Source organism: Triturus cristatus, chromosome 3_2 (genome assembly GCF_964204655.1).
Source record: "Triturus cristatus chromosome 3_2, aTriCri1.1, whole genome shotgun sequence".
NCBI classification, from domain to species: Eukaryota; Metazoa; Chordata; class Amphibia; order Caudata; family Salamandridae; genus Triturus; species Triturus cristatus.
The window spans coordinates 111588986-111609863 of record NC_140584.1 but is presented as its reverse complement, the minus strand read 5'-3'; the positions used below and the strand labels follow the sequence as shown (position 1 = coordinate 111609863).

At 46.6% G+C, this 20878-nt stretch overlaps 1 protein-coding gene across 2 annotated transcripts in view; it reads left to right on the top strand.

Annotated features, from left to right (window-relative positions):
* The first annotated feature begins 9828 nt into the window (after positions 1–9828).
* Positions 9829–20878, top strand: part of SLC35F5 (solute carrier family 35 member F5) — a 405130-nt gene continuing 394080 nt past the window's right edge. For both annotated transcript variants that reach the window (XM_085647333.1, XM_085647335.1), the window contains exon 1: positions 9829–9968. The gene's annotated coding sequence lies outside the window, so the exon portion shown is untranslated. The remainder of the gene's footprint in view (positions 9969–20878) is intronic.

Below are 20878 nucleotides of genomic sequence, written 5' to 3'. Positions count from 1 at the left end.
CTTGCTCACTTTGCCACTGGATTCAAGCAAGCCTGGCTGAAGACGGCTGAAATGCCAGAAACCGGTCCTAGGAAGCTTGTTTCCGGTCCAGGGAAGGCATGGCTTGACAGTTCGGGCTGGACTGTTCCCATGAGGCACAGGCTCAGACTGATTTGCATATGGCCATGTCTGAACTGGGGTGGCAGAGTGGGCTAAAGTACGGTGATGGATCAAACCCAGATCTGTTGACTGGGTGTGAGTGTTTGATTGGTTCTGATGCTCCGTCCATCACCACCCCCTTTTGAACCGCGTTATTAAAGCACAGTCAACCGCTAAGTTAGTGTCCGGAATATACCGCATCGCGATATCAGCCAGAGAAGGCGATTACACCAAACCACGACTGGCATGGCAGCGGGGCTTACAGGTGGAATTGACAGATGACAAGTGGCTCTACTGCTGTTTGAGTACCAAACGAATCTCACTCAACGGACTTCATAGATTAGTCCACTTTAAATTCCTCAACAGAGTTTACTATACACTGGAACGATTATATCGATATGGACTGCGCGAGGGACCTCAGTGTGAAAGATGCAGAGAACTAATCGCTGATTTCTTTCACCTGGCTTGGGTATGCCCGGGGATCGCCCACTTCTGGGGAGATTTCTTTACTGAAATTAATCGTATCACGGATATGACGCTATCCCCGGACCCGCTCTTGGCATTGCTGGGCTATTCCAAACCTCTTCCTAAGGCGCACAGACGACTGGTGGACATGGCACTCCTCTTAGCTAAGAGATGCATTGCACTCTGTTGGCTCCGCGGCCCCACACCTACATTGGCGCAGTGCAACACATCCAATTGGCCGCACACTGCTCGTCTTACCAGCGAGTTGCCCCAGTGACGAGCAGAGTGCGGCCAATTGATTTTGAAGTATTACGGCTCCCTTGAGCCATCGGGCTGACGAGCCCTGGATCAGCACCTGCGAGCCATGAGAGGTACTTTACCTGTTATTACTTTTTGGCAGTCCACGCGGCACCCCCTTACACTTACCTGCTCCCTGCTAACGAGAGGCAACTACCTCGAAACACGTGTCCAGGGATGGCTAATGCGACACTTACTTCTTTGCAAACACTGTGGCACAGGCGTACTCGCCGTCGCCACTACATTGACCACAGTTCCTTGGGGCAACTTGCTGGTGTGACGAGCAGAGTGCGGCCAATTGATTTTGATGTATTATGGCTCCCTTGAGCCATCGGGCTGACGAGCCCTGGATCAGCACCTGCGCGCCATGAGAGGTACTTTACCTGTTATTACTTTTTGGCAGTCCACGCGGCACCCCCTTACACTTACCTGCTCCCTGCTGACGAGAGGCAACTACCTCGAAACACGTGTCCAGGGATGGCTAATGCGACACTTACTTCTTTGCAAACACTGTGGCACAGGCGTACTCGCCGTCGCCACTACATTGACCACAGTTTTTTGGTTTTTTTTGAAAAGTTTTATTGAGATTAGAAAAATCAAATAAGACAAAGGTTGCGGCTGTGCGTACAACAGAAAGCAAGTAAGGAGCAACATTGTGACATTTCCGGTTCTTAGATAAACAATACCACATCATCAATGCAACAGACATCAAGACCCCATCTACCAATCCATCATTAACATCTGTCCGACCTGAAACAGGGGGATCTCTGACCAGGGATCTATCTCTAGGGTTCCAAAGCCACCCCCTTCCCCTGCTCATATCTCGGTCATGGGAAAACGCCATGTAGTAAACATCACCTGACCCCAGGCGCCGAATATCCCTTTGTCCGAACCATCATACGACCACTCCATCTGCGTAACATTGGTGCCGCACGACCTACCCCACTCCCGTGGGAGCTATTCCGGGATTCGAGGATGGCGGGGTTGAGCCAGGTAAGCCTGCAATATATGTTTTATAAGGGCCCCAGATGTCCCTAGGACGCGCCACCGTGGGGAGGAGACTAGAGTAGATCTCGCTATTCGTGCTACAGAAAGCCATGGCCGTAAGCCATGTCCTGGACGTGGGAGCCGTTTTACCCCCCCAGTGCCTGGCAATCTCCCTCTTGGCAAGTAGAAGCCCCAGAGAGGCCAGTTTACGGACATTCTTAGGGAAATTAACAGTATAACCCAACAATGCGACCTCAGGAGTGGGAACCAGTGTAAGCCCTAGCATCTCTTCTAGGATCTTGTAAACCTGTGTCCAGAATGTCTGCAGTCTCGGACACGTCCAGGACATGTGTGCAAAATCGGCATGTGGTGCAGCGCATTTCCAGCATGTGTGCGGTCGCGCGGGATCAATGGAATGGAGTCTATCAGGGGTCATATACCAACGGCGCAGGAATTTATAGTGTAGGAGTTTGTGGCGACTGTTCAGTGATACCGTGTCGGTGACTTTGCAGCATGCCGTCCATTGTTCGTCCGTGATAGGCCTACCCAAGTCCGTCCCCCACTCCTCCCGCGCCCGATCGTCCGCACATGGGACCCGAGCTGCACACGCCTTGTACAGCTTGGAAACAATATGGGCCCCCGTATCGTTGTCAATCAGGGTGGTGAGGGGTTCCAAGGAAGCCGGCTCCAGGGGAAATCCCTTAATTTCCGCTCTCGCGGCGCAATAGAGCCGGCGAAGAACGAACCGGTCCATGAACGTGGCATCACTGAATCGCGCGTCCTCCGATGCCGAGAAAATGTGCCCACCCGGGTATAAGTCCCCAATCCTGGTGAGGTTAAATTTCGTTAACGTTCGTTGCACCAGTGCCTCATCCGTGCCTGGCAATAACCCAGGGTTGGGTATCGGGAGGGAAGAGGAATACAGCAGAGGGTGAGCTAAGTAGCGCGAGAGTCTGTTCCAAGCCCAGCTGGTAGTGGATACCGTTTGAATATCCACCGGGTCTCTGGGGACACCTTTGGGCAACACCGCCGACAAGCGACCCGGGAGGACAAAGTCCGCCTCAGGGCGAAGGAATGGGATCCGAGCGTCAGGGTGATACCAGGCATAGGCATGTGCACACTGAGCGACCAGGTAGGATAAATATAGATCAGGCACTCCAAGGCCTCCTCGATCCTGTGGGAGTGTGAGAGTAGTCCAGCGGATCCGGGGGTGCTTCCCGCCCCAGACCAGTCTAATCAGGAGGGACCGCAGGGTGGAAAAGAAGGCCCGGGTAAGAGGAACAGGGATGTTATTGAAAAGATACAAGAATTTGGGGAGCACTATCATTTTGAGAATGGCTATCGTAGCTGACATAGAGAGCGGGAGCCGCAGCCACCCATCCACCTGCGTCTCCAGCCGCGCAATCGCGCGGCCATAGTTGAGGCGGATAATTTCGTCCGTGCTCAAATGTATTTGTATGCCCAAGTACCGTACCGAGTCCGAGCACCATTCCAGAGGGAACTCACACGGCCATGGGGAGGTGCCGCTAGTCAACGGGAAGATGATGGACTTATGCCAGTTTATGCCCAGTCCCGAGTGGCTACTGAAACGAAGGATCTCATGTATCAAGGGGGCAAAGTTGGCCTGCGGTTCTCTGACGTACAGGATTGTGTCATCTGCATAGAGAGAGGCAAGCAAGGGGCCCGTCCGAAACTGGAGACCCCTGTGAAGGTGCCGCTCCTGGAAATGCCGGATCAGGGGGTCCATAGCCAAAATGAACAAGAGCGGTGAAAGCGGACAACCCAGCCGTGTACCGCGCGTGAGCGAGAATGGGCGAGATAGCGTGCCGTTGATACGCAAACGGGCCGTAGGGCGACTATAGAGGAGTCTAACAGTAGCTAGGAAGTTCGCAGGCATGCCCATGCGCTCCATGACGGAAAGAAAAAAAGGCCATTCTAAGGAGTCGAACGCTTTTTCGGTGTCTAGGAGGATCGCTGCAGCAGGTGTGGTCGGGTTAATTCTGTGCAGAACCGTGAAGAGCGTACGCAAATTCAGTGACGTCGAGCGACGGGGGACAAAGCCAGATTGTGCGGGCGATATAATGAATTCCATCAGTTGGGAAAGCCTGTTGGCCACTATTTTGGCCAAGATCTTATAGTCGGTGTTTAAGAGGGAGAGGGGCCTGTACGACCCACACAACGACGGGTCCTTATTTGGTTTCGGGAGCAGCACTATGACTGCCTCACCAAGAGTAGACGGGAGGGAGCCGCGCTCCAAGGCCTCCGCATACACCTCTATTAGCTTGGGCGCCAGCAGATCAGAAAAGGCCTTGTAAAAATCAGCGGAGAAGCCATCGAGGCCCGGGGCTGAAGAGCCCCGAAGCACTTTGATCGCCCCTCGCACTTCCGCCACCGTGATGGGTTCCACCATGAACTCCTGCATGCCCCTATCCAGGAACACAAGAGCGATTTCCGATAGATAGGCCTCACGAGCGGCTGCGGAGTCCCCCAACTTGGTGGTATATAGATCAGTGTAGTAGGCCAGGAATTCGTCCTGGATCTCAGCGGGCGTTGTGCGGAGCGCACCATCCGTGCCTCGCACCTCGGCGATCAGGGACTTGCTGTATGGTGGTCTCAGAGCCTGCGCTAGCGTGCGCCCTGGCCGATCCCCCTCTCCGTACCTACGCGCAACATGGTATTTCCCCAGATAGAGGATCTCCCTGTCCGCGGCATCCCGGAAGTCGGACAACAGGCGTAAGCGCCTGGTAAACACCTCGTCAGAGGGTGCCCGCTGTGCCTCAGAGTCTATCACGTCTAGCTGTGTCTCCAGTTGTGTTATTGTTGCGCGCAATACCTTCAGGACCCCCGCATGTTTAGCTATGCAAACCCCTCTGATGTATGCCTTGAACCCTTCCCAGAGTACTGCCCACGAGTCCACCGAGCCAGTATTAATGGTGAAGTAGTCCTCTATCGCCTCGGAAACCTCATGTACAAAGAGGTCATCTAATAGCGCCCTCCCGGGGAAACGCCACTGCCGCTCAAAACCCTCAGGCCGAGGAACGTCTAAGCCAAGTAAGACCGGGGAATGGTCCGAGTACGTTCTCGGGAACGTCCTCAACGCGCGGAACCAAGGGGACAGGCCCGGGGAGAGGAGCCAGTAGTCAATTCTGGTCCAAGTGTTGTGTTGCCCTGAGAAGTGTGTGTATTCAGTAGTGCTCGGATTGCGCCTGCGCCATATATCAGTCAGTGAGAACCGAAGGCAAAGGTCCAGGAACGCGCGCCTTGCTCTAGGCTTGGAATCTGTGGCCCCAGAAGTGCTATCCAGCCCCACATCCAGCAACATGTTTAAGTCGCCGCCAAGCAGAATACCAGCCGGCGCCAGGGTTACCAGTTGGGCCGCAAGCGCATGGAAAAAGTCCGGGGAATCAGTGTTGGGAGCATACACACAGACAAGAGTGACCATATGACCCATCAAAACCCCCTTTACAATGCAGTAGCGTCCCTCCCTGTCTCCCAGAAACGTCTGGCACTGAAACGGGACTCTCTTATGGATCAGCACCGCGGCGCCTCTAGCGTAATTACTGAAATTGGCAAAGTATCGGTGAGCGCCCCAGGAAGCTGCAAAGCGGGCGGTCATCTGAGCGTGCAGGTGAGTCTCTTGAAGAAAAGCAATGTCAACCCGGTACCGATTTAAGTAGTGCAGTATCTGTTTGCATTTACTCCGGTTGTTTAGGCCCCGGACATTCCAAGTCATTAACGATAGATTGAGAGGAGCTTCATTCAAACCTATATGGGCCATTGATGCCAGTCTGCAGGCGATGGGAGCAAAAAAGACGGAATGTCTCTGCGTATCAATAAAGGTCGTTCACACACAGCCATATCAGAAGGATCAAAATTGCTTACCCCTACCCCCCTCCCCCCACCCAGCCAAACCACGCAAACGTGAGGCAGTCCCAAACCTAGAAAAAAAGAACATAGCTCTAGACAGTAATACCAAGTGTAACCAAACAGTAAGAAACAGAGCATCGCAACCAAAAAAGATCCCAACGGTTTCAACCAAAGGGGGGTGACAACGATCCGCAATCAACCCAGCGCTGCAGCACAAGTATACTCCAAATGTTAATACGTCCCCAGATAGCCAAAGTCAAATAGAACAAAGTTAGGTTACGGGCGCCGTCTCAGCCGACACCGGAGGTCAAAAACAGGTCCTGGCTGCCCGCAGACCCACTACCAGGGGGAGACCGTCCGCCCTCATCCCCCCCCGGCGGGCCTCTGCGCGGTTTGTAGTTACGGCAGAAGTCCTGCACCTCAGTGGGATTGTCAAAGAACTGAGCTCGGCCATCTATCTCGACCCGAAGCCGGGCCGGGTAGAGCATGCCATATTTGAGGCCCAGGTTCCGGAGCGCCGCCTTCACCCCCGCATACTTACGCCTGGCCTCCTGGACCTTGGCAGTGAAGTCTGGGTAGAGTGAGAGTCTCGAGCCCTGCCAGGTAATCTCACCCTTCTCTCTGGCGAGCCGCAAGGCAGTGTCGCGGTCTCGGAAGTTCATAATACGGGCAATAAGCGGGTGAGGCGGAAGCCCCGGGTTAGGTCTCGGCCCCAGGGAGCGGTGAGCACGCTCCACCACGAAGCCCGGAGTGAAGGAACATTGACCACAGTTCCTTGGGGCAACTTGCTGGTGTGACGAGCAGAGTGCGGCCAATTGATTTTGATGTATTATGGCTCCCTTGAGCCATCGGGCTGACGAGCCCTGGATCAGCACCTGCATGCCATGAGAGGTACTTTACCTATTATTACTTTTTGGCAGTCCACGCGGCACCCCCTTACACTTACCTGCTCCCTGCTGACAAGAGGCAACTACCTCGAAACACGTGTCCAGGGATGGCTAATGCGACACTTACTTCTTTGCAAACACTGTGGCACAGGCGTACTCGCCGTCGCCACTACATTGACCACAGTTCCTTGGGGCAACTTGCTGGTGTGACGAGCAGAGTGCGGCCAATTGATTTTGATACATTGGCGCAGTGGTCCAGAGACATGCTGTACTGCTGCACCCAAACAGAAAACTATAGCGAGTTACAGCCCCCCCCGCACCAGACCCAAAAACTTCTGGGCTCTTTATATGACCAAGAGATCCAACCTGACGACTACCGAACAAGATGACACAACACCTCCGGCGACGTCCAGTCACGACAACCAAGACTCTACCACGTAGCGAGACGCCCGTTTCTGACACTGATCCCTTAATCTGACACGTTACTGCCCTCCAGGGTAGCGATATGGTAAATGAGGGGACCTTTATCGCTCTGCGAGCGAGACCGCTAGTGTGTTTGCTGCATTAGCTGTTTTATCTTTTCTTATTCAGTATGACACTGCGATGTAAGACCTTTAGACTGCCGCATGTAGATGATGTCACTTGGAATATGTCACTGCCTTTATTTTATTGTTTTGTTTCATTCTTTCTGTTTAAAAACTAAATAAATTTTTTTTTTTTAAAACAAAAAACTGTGGGCCAAACCCCATACGGGTCAAGACTGCAAATGTATGTCCATTCAATGGTGTCGAAGGCCATCCTTGCATCCAGGGAAAGGATTGCAGCATCCTCCTGGATTCTATGGGCACGTCCTAAAACCCCATGTAGGCATCTGAGATTTAACGCCATGGAGCTACCAGGCATGAAGCCCAATTGATCAGGCTGTACCAGGGTTGACAAGTGTGGGCCCAGCCTCAACGCCAACAATTTACCTAAAATCTTCACTACTACGTTAAGTAGCGAAATTGGCTGGTAGGAAGAGCACTGATCCTTGGCCTTCCCTGCTTTATGAATTACTACCATAAAGAAATATATGTCTCAAAAGTTATAAATGAAATGTATATTTCATTTATTTTATATTCTGAATTTTATGAGCCATATTCAATTTAGGCCTGCATTTTCCTTATTTTGCCTGATTCTGTTCTCATGGAAAGGCTTTGTAAACTTTCAATTTGAATGGAAACTATGTCTCACTGGGAGAGTTCCCATGCGCATATGAGGACGGCTTGCTAACATTACGCTACTTTGGGAACATCTGCCCTGAGAAATTGTCCTCTTGAACTCACTCATCTGCTTTTGCAAAAGGACTATTGTTTGAAAGTTATACACAGTGGATGGTTCGACAGTTTATGTGATGATCACCGCCTTTTTGCCATAATTCATCTTCTTTATGCTACATGAAAATCCCCTTGTACGAACTGATCAATGGACTCAGTGGTCTGACCAGATCAGGTGACCCAGGTGTCGTTCACCCTGGAACTTGAGGATTATATTATACATTAATGTGACGGAAAGACACACGCACTCTAGGAAAGACACTCTTCCACATCGCTTGTTCTTACTTTTTTGGAACTTCCTTGCGGACTCGATTGATTTTCCTTTTGACTGACGAATACGCTGTGTGCGCTATTCTTGAACTTCTTTCTCTGTTAAAGGAGAGTACCTTTGAGTTGTCATGGTTCATGTCCCTTTCTGAACTTTTCCAGAGCTTTGGTAATTAATGTCAAACTCAAATTTTGATTTGATCATCTTTTACTTTTAGGTCCTAAATACATGATGTTGATGTAGTTACTCCTTTTAAAATTATGATGAAAATCTAACTTTAACTAAATCCGGTTTCTGTCTCTCCATGATTTGTCTCCAAGAACTGATTGTGCATTCTAATGGGGTTATTAATGGTTGGAGGAAATTGTAATAGAGAGACCTCTGGACAGCAAATACTAATGGTATTATTCTGCAATGCTCTGACTATATTATTGTTTGTATGATCTTAGTTCAATTGAATTTCTTCAGATTTGGTCTAACAGTGTTTATACTTTACTTGTATAGCTTAGTTCTGAAAGTTATATATTAAAAGTATGTAGGTCGGTTACCCAATTCCTGGTCCTCCTTGGATAACTGGAGTTGGATCCCCTATGATCGTACCCTCTCGGCACAAAGCAAGATCCATTGGAGGACCAAGTGAATGAGAACAAAGGCAAATGATAAGATAAAAGTTTAGTTACCAAAAAGGGCTCAGTGATGCCACAAAAAAGTAATGGGCTGAGCACCAAGGATGCTGCTCATGGTGGGACCTGCCTGTAACCTGAACTAAACCTAATAAATATAATTATTTTGTAACCTTAAAGTATTCATCCTTGATTGTAACACAAGCCAATGAATGAAAAGTTTTCCTGATGAATTGGTGTCATCCCCGACGTCATTGGGGGCAGTGTCAATGACACGTTTTATATTTCACAGACCAAAGTTGAATACATCAAAAACTCGATAGAAGTTAAAAATAATCTAAGGACTGCCTAACAATTACAGACAAATGTCGTTTCTGGTTTGGTAACACCTGTCACAATGCAGCCACAGTTTTGCACAACACAACAGCGGATGTCCGCAGCCTGCGGTGTGGTTCTTAAACACGCAACTTGCTCCGATACATATCTGTTGAAATAAGGGTAATGAGGTAGCTATGTTAGAAAAAAAAAAAAAAATCTTGAACTGACCCACTGGTTCTTTGAACGGAATGTGGACTGAAAAACACTCGTATTTATGACTAATCTTCACGATTCCCACTGCTTTCGTACATTCCCTGCTACTACACCGGGAAACAGACAATATCAATACCGTGGTCGGATATTAATTAGCCTGTTCACAAAGGATAGGAATTTTTATGCCGGTTTAGCCAGTTGCATGGCTATGGGTTAAAAAACCTTCGTTTCCACAGTAACCACTTCGATTCTTAAACAGAAGTGTAAAGTAAAGCCTTCCAGTAAGGAAACATTGGAATAAGAACGCTCAAGTGGCTGGGGCGGCCACTTCCGGAAGAGATATTATTGTTTCTTCCGGGGCGGCTGGCTTCATATTTTCCGGGACGGGATTTTACTTTCTATCCAATAGGAGGCGTTACCAAGTGGTAAAGCCAACCTTATCCCTGCTAGTACAACCCTGTAGCTTGTCAGTCAGCATAAACTACGTCTTCGATTGGCTCCCCTTGCCTTCAGTTTTGAAGTACTTTTTAAGACTCGTAAGCAAAACAGAAGGTATTAAATATTTAAGATCAGCAGCCAAGGGGCACAGGTAAGTTTGTAATTGGGAACCTTGTTTACATTCCAGTATGGTTGTTGATATTTGTGGGTGGAAACAATATGCGAAAATATGGCCGAGACACGCAAAATGTGGTTTCCGAACATATAGTGTAGTATTGAGTACTCAGTAACATTTCTGTCTATGGTGATCGTTTTCCGTGTGATTTTTCGCCTTTAGTGCTCCGTCGTTGTTTGTTTTTATAAATGCACTTCACTACCAATTCTTAATTTGTTCTCCTTTTATCCTTCTTCCCTTTTATTATGCCTTTTTTTAGTATGCTGCATTTACTGCAAGTCCGGTTGTTTACTTTAGTGACCCCCACCCGCCCCCATGCCATTGTCAACTCACTAAGCAATGGCCCATAACATTGCATGTTGCGATTTCCTTCCTCTTTTGTCGTTCTTGAAAGCTATTCTTACTCATAAATTCATTTCATTGAGCTTGCCTCCTGTGCATTTTTCATTCTAAACTTATCTGTTCCCCCAGAGATTTTTGTCATCTTTTCTTCTCTTCGCTTGCTTAATATTTCGCATACCCTTTTCTATCTATTCTTAAAAGCACGTTGCCAGCGTCATTTGATTCATCCAGGGAATTAAATGTGAAAGTACTGTCGGGTACTGAGAACCTGCACTTCTTTATTTTCAGAACCCGAGTACTAGCACTTCTCGACAGGTGCGATACTTCTATTTGGAGAGTGCCGCCACTTTTTAGAAGCAATGAGGTATTCAAGGCTAGGGTACCTGTATTTTTTGCAAGCAATGGGTTCAACTAATGACGTGCCCTCGTTCCAGTACTTCCACAACTCCTTATTATCGCGACAACTTGCCGAGTCACGAAGGCGTGTCCTGCCTGCACTATGAACTACCACACTTTAATCCCTACGCCCTTTGTCTGGCCAAGGTCCCTCCTGTTTGGAGTAACCCGACCGGATTTTCTGAGGTGGTTCCGAGGCCGTGGTTGAGAAATTACAGCTCTATGTTCCTCTCCCATGAGCCTCTCTGAATAAGTGCTGTCTCCCAGTTTAATATTGACAAGATTTTCTGAATGGGAAAGCGTAACTCTCGTGGTTTAATTCCTATATTAGGATAAGAATTTAATGTAAATGGCGTTTCTGGCGCAAAGAGGGCGCCAAGAAAGGCAGGGGAAGGTATAAGTACCCTCCCACGACCCTCTAAGCACTGGAAGTGATGCTTCTAGCGCGCCGTGCAGAGGGACTCTTCCCGAGTGCCACAACTAGAGGGGTGGTGGTTGTGCCTAATTGCCACTAAGGGGCCCGCCCTTTTAGGGTCATTATAGTGCCATTATATGCAACACTCCCCACCAACTGCCAGAGCATGCATGACGAATAAATAAATACACAAGACAACTTTTGTTTGGGAAAATATTGCTGCAGGTTTATTCCGTACAAAAGTATGCAATATGGTGGGTTATCTTACGGGCGATCCAAGGCAGGCAGCGGTAACTAACCTATGCTGCCCTGCCCGCCTTATGAGCCAACTTGCCCTGTGGCGAACCCAATTAGTGCTACACATTATAGAGTGATCCCCTTCCCAGGATCACGTGACCCATTGGACTATCTTACTCACGCCCCTTTCAGGGCGGAGCGTTGCAAGGCAAGCCCCTGGTTGTTCAGGCTTACAACCACTCTCAGGACTAAAGGGGGCGCCAATGATTTTCTTCCAGGGACCTGCCATTAGCATTCCTGGGATTTGGCACTGGCACCCCTATTGTGCTCCTGAGGAGGTACCCTTCTGTAACCTTCAGCCTCCAGATCGCCCTGTAACTCCGCCACAGCTCTGGGGGCGGCCCCTGTCACCTACAGAGCCCCCCACCAACACTACTACTTTCCTCACCTGCAACCTGCACTTTCAAGGGCCTCCTTCACGTCCAGTAGGAACAGGTCCATTCCCACCTGTGACAAGTGCACCTTATCCTTTTCATAATACTCCTTAACATTCATCTGGATCAGCCCGTGTCAGATGAAACCAAAGCCCCTTTGGTTTGTGAACTAGAGCATGGAGTTATTGATCCTTCTCTGGGAATGCTCGACTGCCTCACATGACCTGGCCCTATGCCAAACCCTGCACGGGACATATTACTTGAACTGACAGTAGGGCTTTGAATTTAAATGTATTGAATTTATACAGCGCATGGCTGCCCAAGGGCTTCCCAACGCTAAAAGAATTCCGACAGTGAGGAGCTTTCAGTTGGCTGGGTTCTGTAGGTGCTCAGAACCGGCAGTTCTTAAAACCAGGTGCTGAGACGTGTCCAAATGGGGCCCTCCCCCCAGTTTTGCTCTCATCCTCAGTATGAAAATCCGTACCGGATTACCAAATAGGTCAAATAGGCAACGGTGTTTGGACCCTACTCCTTTTAGGGGCCCTCGACAATGGATCAAAATACAATTTTAAGTACATAAACCAGAGACATCAGATTCACATAACAGTTTGTCTCTTAAAAGCTCATCTTCTGGCAGCTGTCAGTTTGTTAAAAAACATCCGGTACATTGGGTATTAGGAAATAATTTCAGAGGCCCCTTCGCAAATTTCGACTGCCTAGGGGACTCCACAGGGTTTAATCCGGCACTGATGAAAATATATATAAACTCAGTGACCCACCACCCTTCCCTGGCCTTTGATGGAACATGGAGAATTCTGCTTAGTTATGTAAACAAAAGACACACAATTGATGGACGGAATGCAGAACCAATCAAAACATTCACCCACAGTCTAGAGATCTGGGTTAAATCCATCATTCTTTTGCTCACCATGCCACCCCAGTTTAGACCTGGCTGTATGCAAATCAGTCTTGACCCTGTGCCTCATGGGAACAGTCCAGCCCGAACTGCCAAGCCAGGTCCTCCCTGGACCAGAAACAAGCATCCTAGGACCGGTTTCGGGGTTTCACTCCTCTTCAGCCAGGATAGCTTGATTCCAGTGGCAGAGTGAGCCTAGGACCCACGTCTGGGCACACCTGGCGCACTTAGGGATTCAAGCTAGCGTGGCTGAAGATGGGTGACATACCCTAAAACCGGTCCCAGGATGCTTGTTTACATCCAGGGAGGACCTGGCCTGGCAGTTCGGTCTGGACTGTTCCCATGGGGCACAGGGTCAAGACTGATTTGCATATGGCTGGGTCCAAACTGGGGTGGCATAGTGGGCAAAAGAATGATGGATTTAACCCAGATCTTTTGACTGGGGGAGAATGTTTGCATTGTCAGCATTCCGTCCATCACTTGTTTGCTGTGACACTTTTCGCCTCAAGTGGGATGGGTATGCCCAGACGTGGGTTCCTTACTCACTGTGCCACTGGATTCAAGCTAGCCTGGCTGAAGAAGGGTGACATACCCTGAAACCAGTCCCAGGATGCTTGTTCCGGTCCAGGGAGGACCTTGCCTGGCAGCTCGGTCTGGACTGTTCCCATGGGGCACAGGGTCAAGATTGATTTGCATATGGTTGGGTCCAAACTGGGGTGGCGTAGTGGGCAAAAGAATGATGGAGTTAACCCAGATCTTTTGACTGGGGGAGAATGTTTGCATTGTCAGCATTCCGTCCATCACTTGTTTGCTCTAACACTTGTTATGTATACAGCCATAAATCCCCCGATATTGATATGAAAGCACGGAATCTGTAGGGTGGAAGAAGGTGGCAGAGTTCAGTCTTTATAGCAACATGTATGCAGCCAAGGCCTGCTTTAGTGCTGGTGGCGCCTGGTGTGACAATCATTTTTGGCGGGCCCTGACCTCCTCGGATTCCCTCTCTACTACCAAGCAAAAGTGCCTATCTCTCCATAGCCCCTCTCTCAGATTCATTTAATTTGTTTTAAAGTGCTGGTAAAGACTGGTTTTACTAATCCACTCAGCTACCCACATAAAATACAGTTCTGTTCTTTGCCGCACGCATTACACAGGTCCAAGTCAGCGCCCATTGCGGCTTCGCCAGACGCACCACCCTAAAGCCGCAGTTACTGGGATAGAGTGTTCACTATAACTGATGCAACTTTCTTTTGAGTTGAATTTTTTATTTCTAGTTCATCACACTGTGCCACTGTTATAAACGTTTGACTCGAACATCCTGCTTTATTAAAACACAAAGCAACAGGACTTTGTCCGAACAAATGCATAAACATTCCTAGCCTCTAACACCCTTTGTCTCTCTCGTCACTTGGAGTTTTTTAGCTGTTTATTCAGTTCTACTATTGTCTCACTTTTCCATGGCTGGCAAGACTTTCAGGAAGAAGTGCGACCTTTAGGATAGCTATTAGGCATAATGTCTGAGAAAATAGTAGTACTGAAGATGACATTATGCAGAGGTATGATGCCTAATAGCTATCCTAAAGATTGTTTTTCCTTCTGAAAGTCTTGCCAGCCAAGGGAAAGTGAGAAAATAGTAGTACTGAATGTAGACATTATGCACTTTTCCATGGCTGGCAAAACTTTCAGAATGAAATACAATTTTTAAGATAGCTATTGGGCATCATATCTCTGAATAATGTCCTAAAACTGATAGTGAACATTTCTAATTCAGTCTCTAATACATACAAGTAGTCCACACAATATCCATCAGGTTTTTGAATGCAGAGTATAAAAATAGACAGCCTGTAGTAATTCACTCCATAAATGTGTCAGTTGTTTAAAAATGACAGTTTTTTTTAAAGAAAAAAAAATCCTTTTCAGACTTAGTATTTCTAATGCCACTGAAAAATGTTTTTGGATGAATTTAAATATAGTCTTCCTTATGATTTTGTGAACATTATTTATGAATTTGTGCAGCACAGGATACTAGTCTACTCTATTAGGCTACTGCTTTTATTACAGACTTTATGGCCCTTTAAAGAAGCCATGGTTATGTTTCATGCCCCCCCACACCTTCTCCATCCCACTTTAGGCACTGACTGACAGGTTTGTTTTCTAGTGCACATCACAATGTATTGTCCTGGTCTTGCACTTGAAATCCAATACCCAGTATTGTAAGGCACTTGCAGGTTCCTGCCAGTGCGCCTGTCTCTCAGTTTCTTTGCCTTCTTTCTCACTGTGCCTACTTCCTGTCATTGCTATTTACTTCTTACTTCTGTCACTTACCTCTCTTACTGCCTTTTTCTCTTGTTGCTCACCAGTCTTCTCTCACAGGTCGTTGTTTTACTCACCCTTTCTCTTTTGCTGCTCACCCTGTTTCTCTTCACTCGCACATTCTTTCTTTGCTCACACTTTATTGCTCGACCTTTCACTCTTCACCAGCCTTTCTTTTTTTCTCTTCTCTCACGCTCTCTCGTTGCTGCTCCTCTCACGCTCTCTCGATGCTGCTCCTCTCACGCTCTCTCGATGCTGCTCCTCTCACGCTCTCTCGATGCTGCTCCTCTCACGCTCTCTCGATGCTGCTCCTCTCACGCTTTCTCGATGCTGCTCCTCTCACACCCTCTCGATGCTGATCATCTCACACCCTCTCAATGCTGATCCTCTCACGCCTTATCGATGCCGATCCTCTCACACTCTCTTGTTGCTGATCCTCTCATGCTTACTGGTTGCTGCTCCTCTCTTACTCGCTTGTTGCTGCTCTTGTCTTTCTTGTGGTTCTCCCCTGTCTCTGAGTGATGCAGTTCTTTCTCCTTCTCAACGCTGCCTGTTTTGCTCTCTCGCCGCTGCTCCTTTTTTCTTATTGCTGCTCCTTTCTCATAGTTGCCCCGTTCCCTCTCTTGTTGCTGTGCCTTTCTCATAGCTGCCACTTTCCCTCTCTTGTTGCTTTGCTTTCTCACTTGTCTCTGTCCCTTTCTCTCTCATTGAAGTTCCTTTCCCTTTCTAGTCACTGCCCCTTTTTTCTCTCTATATCACATTGCTATCCCTTTATTTATCTTGCTTCTAACCTGCAAGCAAACTTTTTTTCCCCTCCAGTATTAAGGCGCTTTCCTATCCTAAAGGACTTCAAGCCAAAGAACTCTCATGTCTTACGTGTGTGAAAAGCTTTTGTAATATTTCTCCTCTAAAATATCTGGTACTTGGTCTGAAATTGGTACAGTTTAAAAGGCACTGCATCACATTTGCTGAAGAAACTGTTGTTGGACCCAAGGTTACTTTAAATTATTTTCCATCCCTTTTTATCCCTATGTCTGCTAAACCTCTGTAGAAAACAATCACAAGGAAAGTCTCCTTAGAAATCTCTAATGCCTTACACCTTTCACAGATAAGCATTAGCCCGGCTCAAAGTGCGGAGCTGTTTTGGATGGCCTTAACAGTGTGCTGGATATTAACAATGCCACTGCCTTTTTTGTAGCTATTTCAGAGGTATTGGACACTATGACCCTTTGCACGTTTTTCTCTTAAGTTCATGCGATAGACATTAAGGAAATAGCATGAACAACACTTCCCTGCTATCGTTTACATCTATTTTTTTGTAATATACCTACATACATTTTGTTGTGTTCAACATCTTTAGCCCCCATCTTGGAAATTGCTATTCAGTATTTTGATTTTGAATTCTATATGTGAATGGCATCCAGATCACCCTGGTGCCCAATGGTGATTGGATAGCCAGAGCCCGTTATGTCTGACAGAGTGTTTATGCAGTTTGATTGTGAAGGAGCAAGAACTTCTTGATTTTCAATTCAAGTGATATTCAGGCACTGATCTTGGTGTTTTCGCCTCTGTGTGGTGGTCTGTCTTGTGGCTCACCATGTTGGTAGCTCTTCCTACTGTGGATTCATCAGTATGTAACCTTTGGTTAAAATTTGATGCTGATCTGTTTAGCTTCTCAAGTCTATTCGGTGATGGCTGGCTGCTTCTTTTGTGCAAGATTATGGAGGATTCGTCTTTCTCTAATACAGACGAACACACAGGAAACTGTGGTGAGTGTCATAATTTTTTCCTAGTTGTGGTGAGGTAAGACTTGTGCAGCAACTCCACATTGTGTAAAATGAGGCTGCAAGACTCAATCAGGTGATGGGAGTTTGCGTCAGATTATGATAAGAAACTGCCCTGTGTTCCTGATGAAATATATTCCATCTTTAAAGGTCTTAGTAGTGCGTTTAGTTCCTACCATGGTTTTTGATTGATGTAACCTTAATCCAGGTTTAAGAGATACTACTTTGAGTGGGTCTGGTGCCCTCCTTGCTATTTCCCTCTGATACTGGAGTGGTGACAATGTGAAGTTCAGAACTATACACCATACCTGTTTGGTTTTTTATTCGATAAAAGAGATTGAGTGACATGGTAGTGATTTAAGAGAAATGTACTCATTATACTATACAGGTCAGACTAAGTTCTTTCCATTCAGGGAGGAATTCCAAGAAGTGCACATATTAATAGGAAGCTATTTTAGATACGAGTACATTGGAGACACTAAGTCATGGTTCTCATTAATATGATGACCATTTGTGGGTCTGTTAAGAAAAAAGGAGCTGAAAGGACACCAATGATTAGCATTGTGAGTATGATAAAAACAAGTATGAAGTACTTTTCCTATATATCTGGGAATGTATAGAAAGAATAAATGATAAGCAGTACAATTCAGAGAGTATTAATTTTACAAAAATATTAGATTATTTATTATTCATAGATGTTGGAAAAATAACTGATTCTCAAATTTTTAACTAATTTTGATAAAAACAACATTGTTTCTATTACGGCCATTGAGAATTTGTAAGTAAAATTAGTTGTTAAGACTATAAAGAATGTAGTACAATTAACAATAAAATACCTCTGGCCTATACTTAGTATATGGAATATATATTTAAAATTCCCCCTTGTTCCCACCTGTAAGTCTTCTAAATGTCTCAGGTTGCCCTAGGGAGTTGGAAAGCCAGGCTGAACTTCTTGAAATATCTAAATTGAAAACATTCCAAGCACACAGCCAGACAATTTCACAGGCTGCTGCATCCACCTAGAACTCCCTCCCTCTTGATCTCAGAACAGATCCTACCTTCCCAGTTTTTAGGTTAAATCTTTTTATTAGTTACTGAAGAAGCAGCATAGTCGCCAAATATAGACAGCAGAAATTTGGAATTATAACTTTCCAACTGGTGACATATCCTATAGTTAATTTCCTCAATGATAAAACAACCATTTGTGAATAAATTGCATCTTGGTGTTCAAATCTAGGCTTGAAATCATAAGTCTGGGCCAAAGTTCGAGGCATACAGTGATAGCGGATGGAAGCAAAGGGAACCAAGATATCACAATATATACAGGTAATATATATGTTCTCTTCTATCACTTAGTCCCATAAGCCTATATTAGGAGACCATATTCCAGTCGAAGTAACCTCTAGAGTCGAGACAAACAGACAGTGTGTGCTTTGATGCCAGCCTTGTAGGTATGCAGTCAAGTTTAAAGTTGACTTCTCTCCTGTAACTTTGCTGTTTGGGATTCTCTGGCTGCTTCTGGATTCACAAACCCCTTAGTCATTCCCTTGTCTCACCCTCTCAGTTTTGTAGGAAACTGATGTTCCTTACTCATGGGCTGTGGTTCACATTTATGCCTTTGGGCCACTAAACTTGGGTTTGAAAGTCAGGTACACTGGAAGCATTCACCACAACGTTGAGATTACTTGCTGATGGCTTGGTAACGTTGTTGCACTGGATCCGGTCCAACAGATTGGCAAGAACTGTGTCCATTCCTCCTCTCTTACTTTTAGGACCTATCCTGGGCAATGTAGACACTTCAAACACTGAGATGAAAAGACCCATAGTCGCCTCCCAAACCAGTCTTGTTAAGAAAGTGTTTGTTCCTCCACCACTTTTAATTCTCTAGCATACACTGGGTGGCAAGCCCAGGATCCAAATCTTGGTGGCTTCAGCCTCATTTCCATTGTAGCCAAGACAATTACACACTCCTCAAACTGCCAGCTTTTTGGTATCACAGCTTCGTTGTCTTTCACAGAGTGATTGAAGCCATTTGTCCCTTCAGGCAACCCCCCTCATGTTAAGTAGCTGCAGTGCAACCCTGAAGGTTCTGTGTAGTCTCTGCCAGTGAAGTGGGCTTCCCCTTTGTCCACCTTGTGGTGCTTTGTAAGTCCCTCAGTGTAGAAATTATCATGCTTTCCCACTGTGAAAGTCCAGTACTTCTATCTATCTTCCTCGTATTTACTTTGCGTCAGGTGGAAAACACGGTTATTTGGATGGAGCCTTGCCTGTTGTCTTCAAGAAAGATTGGGACATTGTTTATTGTCTGAATGACAGATATATATATATATCAGTTGATCAGCCCTCTTCAGCCATTGGGTAACTTTCTGTAAGTGGCAGCGTTTGCTGTTTCACAAGAAGCACATCCACACACAACAGTTTTACTGCACCACAGATACTAGTATCGCAGTGTGAGTTTTTTGGGTTTTTTAAAATCTATTTTTGCTTAATTTAAGCAAATGTTTTATTTTTATATATTGGAGGCAACCAGGACCCGGCATGTTCCTCCCGATATAATAACATTTTACAAAAACAATTAAGAAACAAAACAAACACTGGCAAAGCTAAAAGGCTGATAGCCAATTCTAGTCTGATTGGCTTTGACAAAGCATGTTATATACGAATATAGCTCTTTAATACGCATACGAAACATCGTATGCCATTACAACGCGGTCGTTACAATGACCGCGTTGTTACATCGCAAACCATTACATCGCAAGTCGTTACAACGACTTGCTGTAGGGGGCGCGCTGGATTTAGGAATAGTATAATTTACTATTCCTACTCAAGTTTGTGCAACAGCAGGGAAGGTGTTGGATTGTAAATCCAACACCTTCTGCTCCCTACAGCAAGTCGCTGTAACGACTTGCGATGTAATGGTTTGCGATGTAACAACGCGGTCGTTGTAACAACCGCGTTGTAATGGCATGCGTTGTATCGCATGCGATCTAAACACTGTTTCCCGTTATATACTTGTGGGCTATTGTTTAACTTTGTGCCTAAAGTGCAGGTTGATGTGCAATTACTTCAAAAGATGTATGAGGTGGCGGCGAGTATTCATACAGAGATGCAGTTAGACAGGGCAATTCAGTACATAGATTCTAATCTAAGATACCACTCGCCTTAGGATCTCCTTTGGTTTGAGGAGGTAGAATGAGGTATGATACATTAATAGGGGTATTCTTCTCTCTCCATGATCAACGTCTATATTCTCATTCCTAAAATTTCTTGACTCTTTCGTTGCTGTACATTGTGCAGAGCCAGGGACTCTGTATGTCAGGAGGAGTTGCTGCAGAGGACTTCACGGTGCAGAACACGATGGATCCCGTGTGTCATGAGGATACGATGACTCTGTGTGCCTGAGGGGAGCACCAGGACCAGCAAAACGTTCGACCTGGTTGGAGTCGTCACCGAAGGAGTTAGGCCGCTGTTGGACCCTGAGTATCTGCCCAGGACAAAAGATTCACCTCACGATCTTTGCACTAGCACATCTCACATAGTTGACAACCTATAAACAAATGTCACTGTTTGAGGAGGGGGGGCATGGCCTTGGAGGAGGTGGAACCTTATGACAGAGAGCTACCAGACAGGCACCCCTCCTCAAAATATAAAAAAAAAAAGGGTGTCTGAGACTGTTGCCGATATCCTGTGGTGTTTTCACACCCCTTAATGGGCATCGACTTCTTACAACCTCAAAGAGAAGCTGGAAAGCCACTTTGTGCAGTGTTTTCCAACTTGTCTTTCCTGACACTGTTGACTTTAATATAGAGTCAGAATGGACTCTTGAGACTTTGACTTCTAGTAGGGCTTTCCTTGGATGTTGTCTATAGTGAATGGGGAATAACCACAATCATTAGGAGCAAGGATGAAGTGGGACTCAGGAACCGCCTAAAGAAATGCTAGAGCCCTATCCTCGGGGGGACTGTGTAGTTGTTTGTGAATGATGTATTTTCCCTATGTGTTAGTAGCAGTCCAATAAAATACTTTTATCACAAAAGTATTTGGCTGGG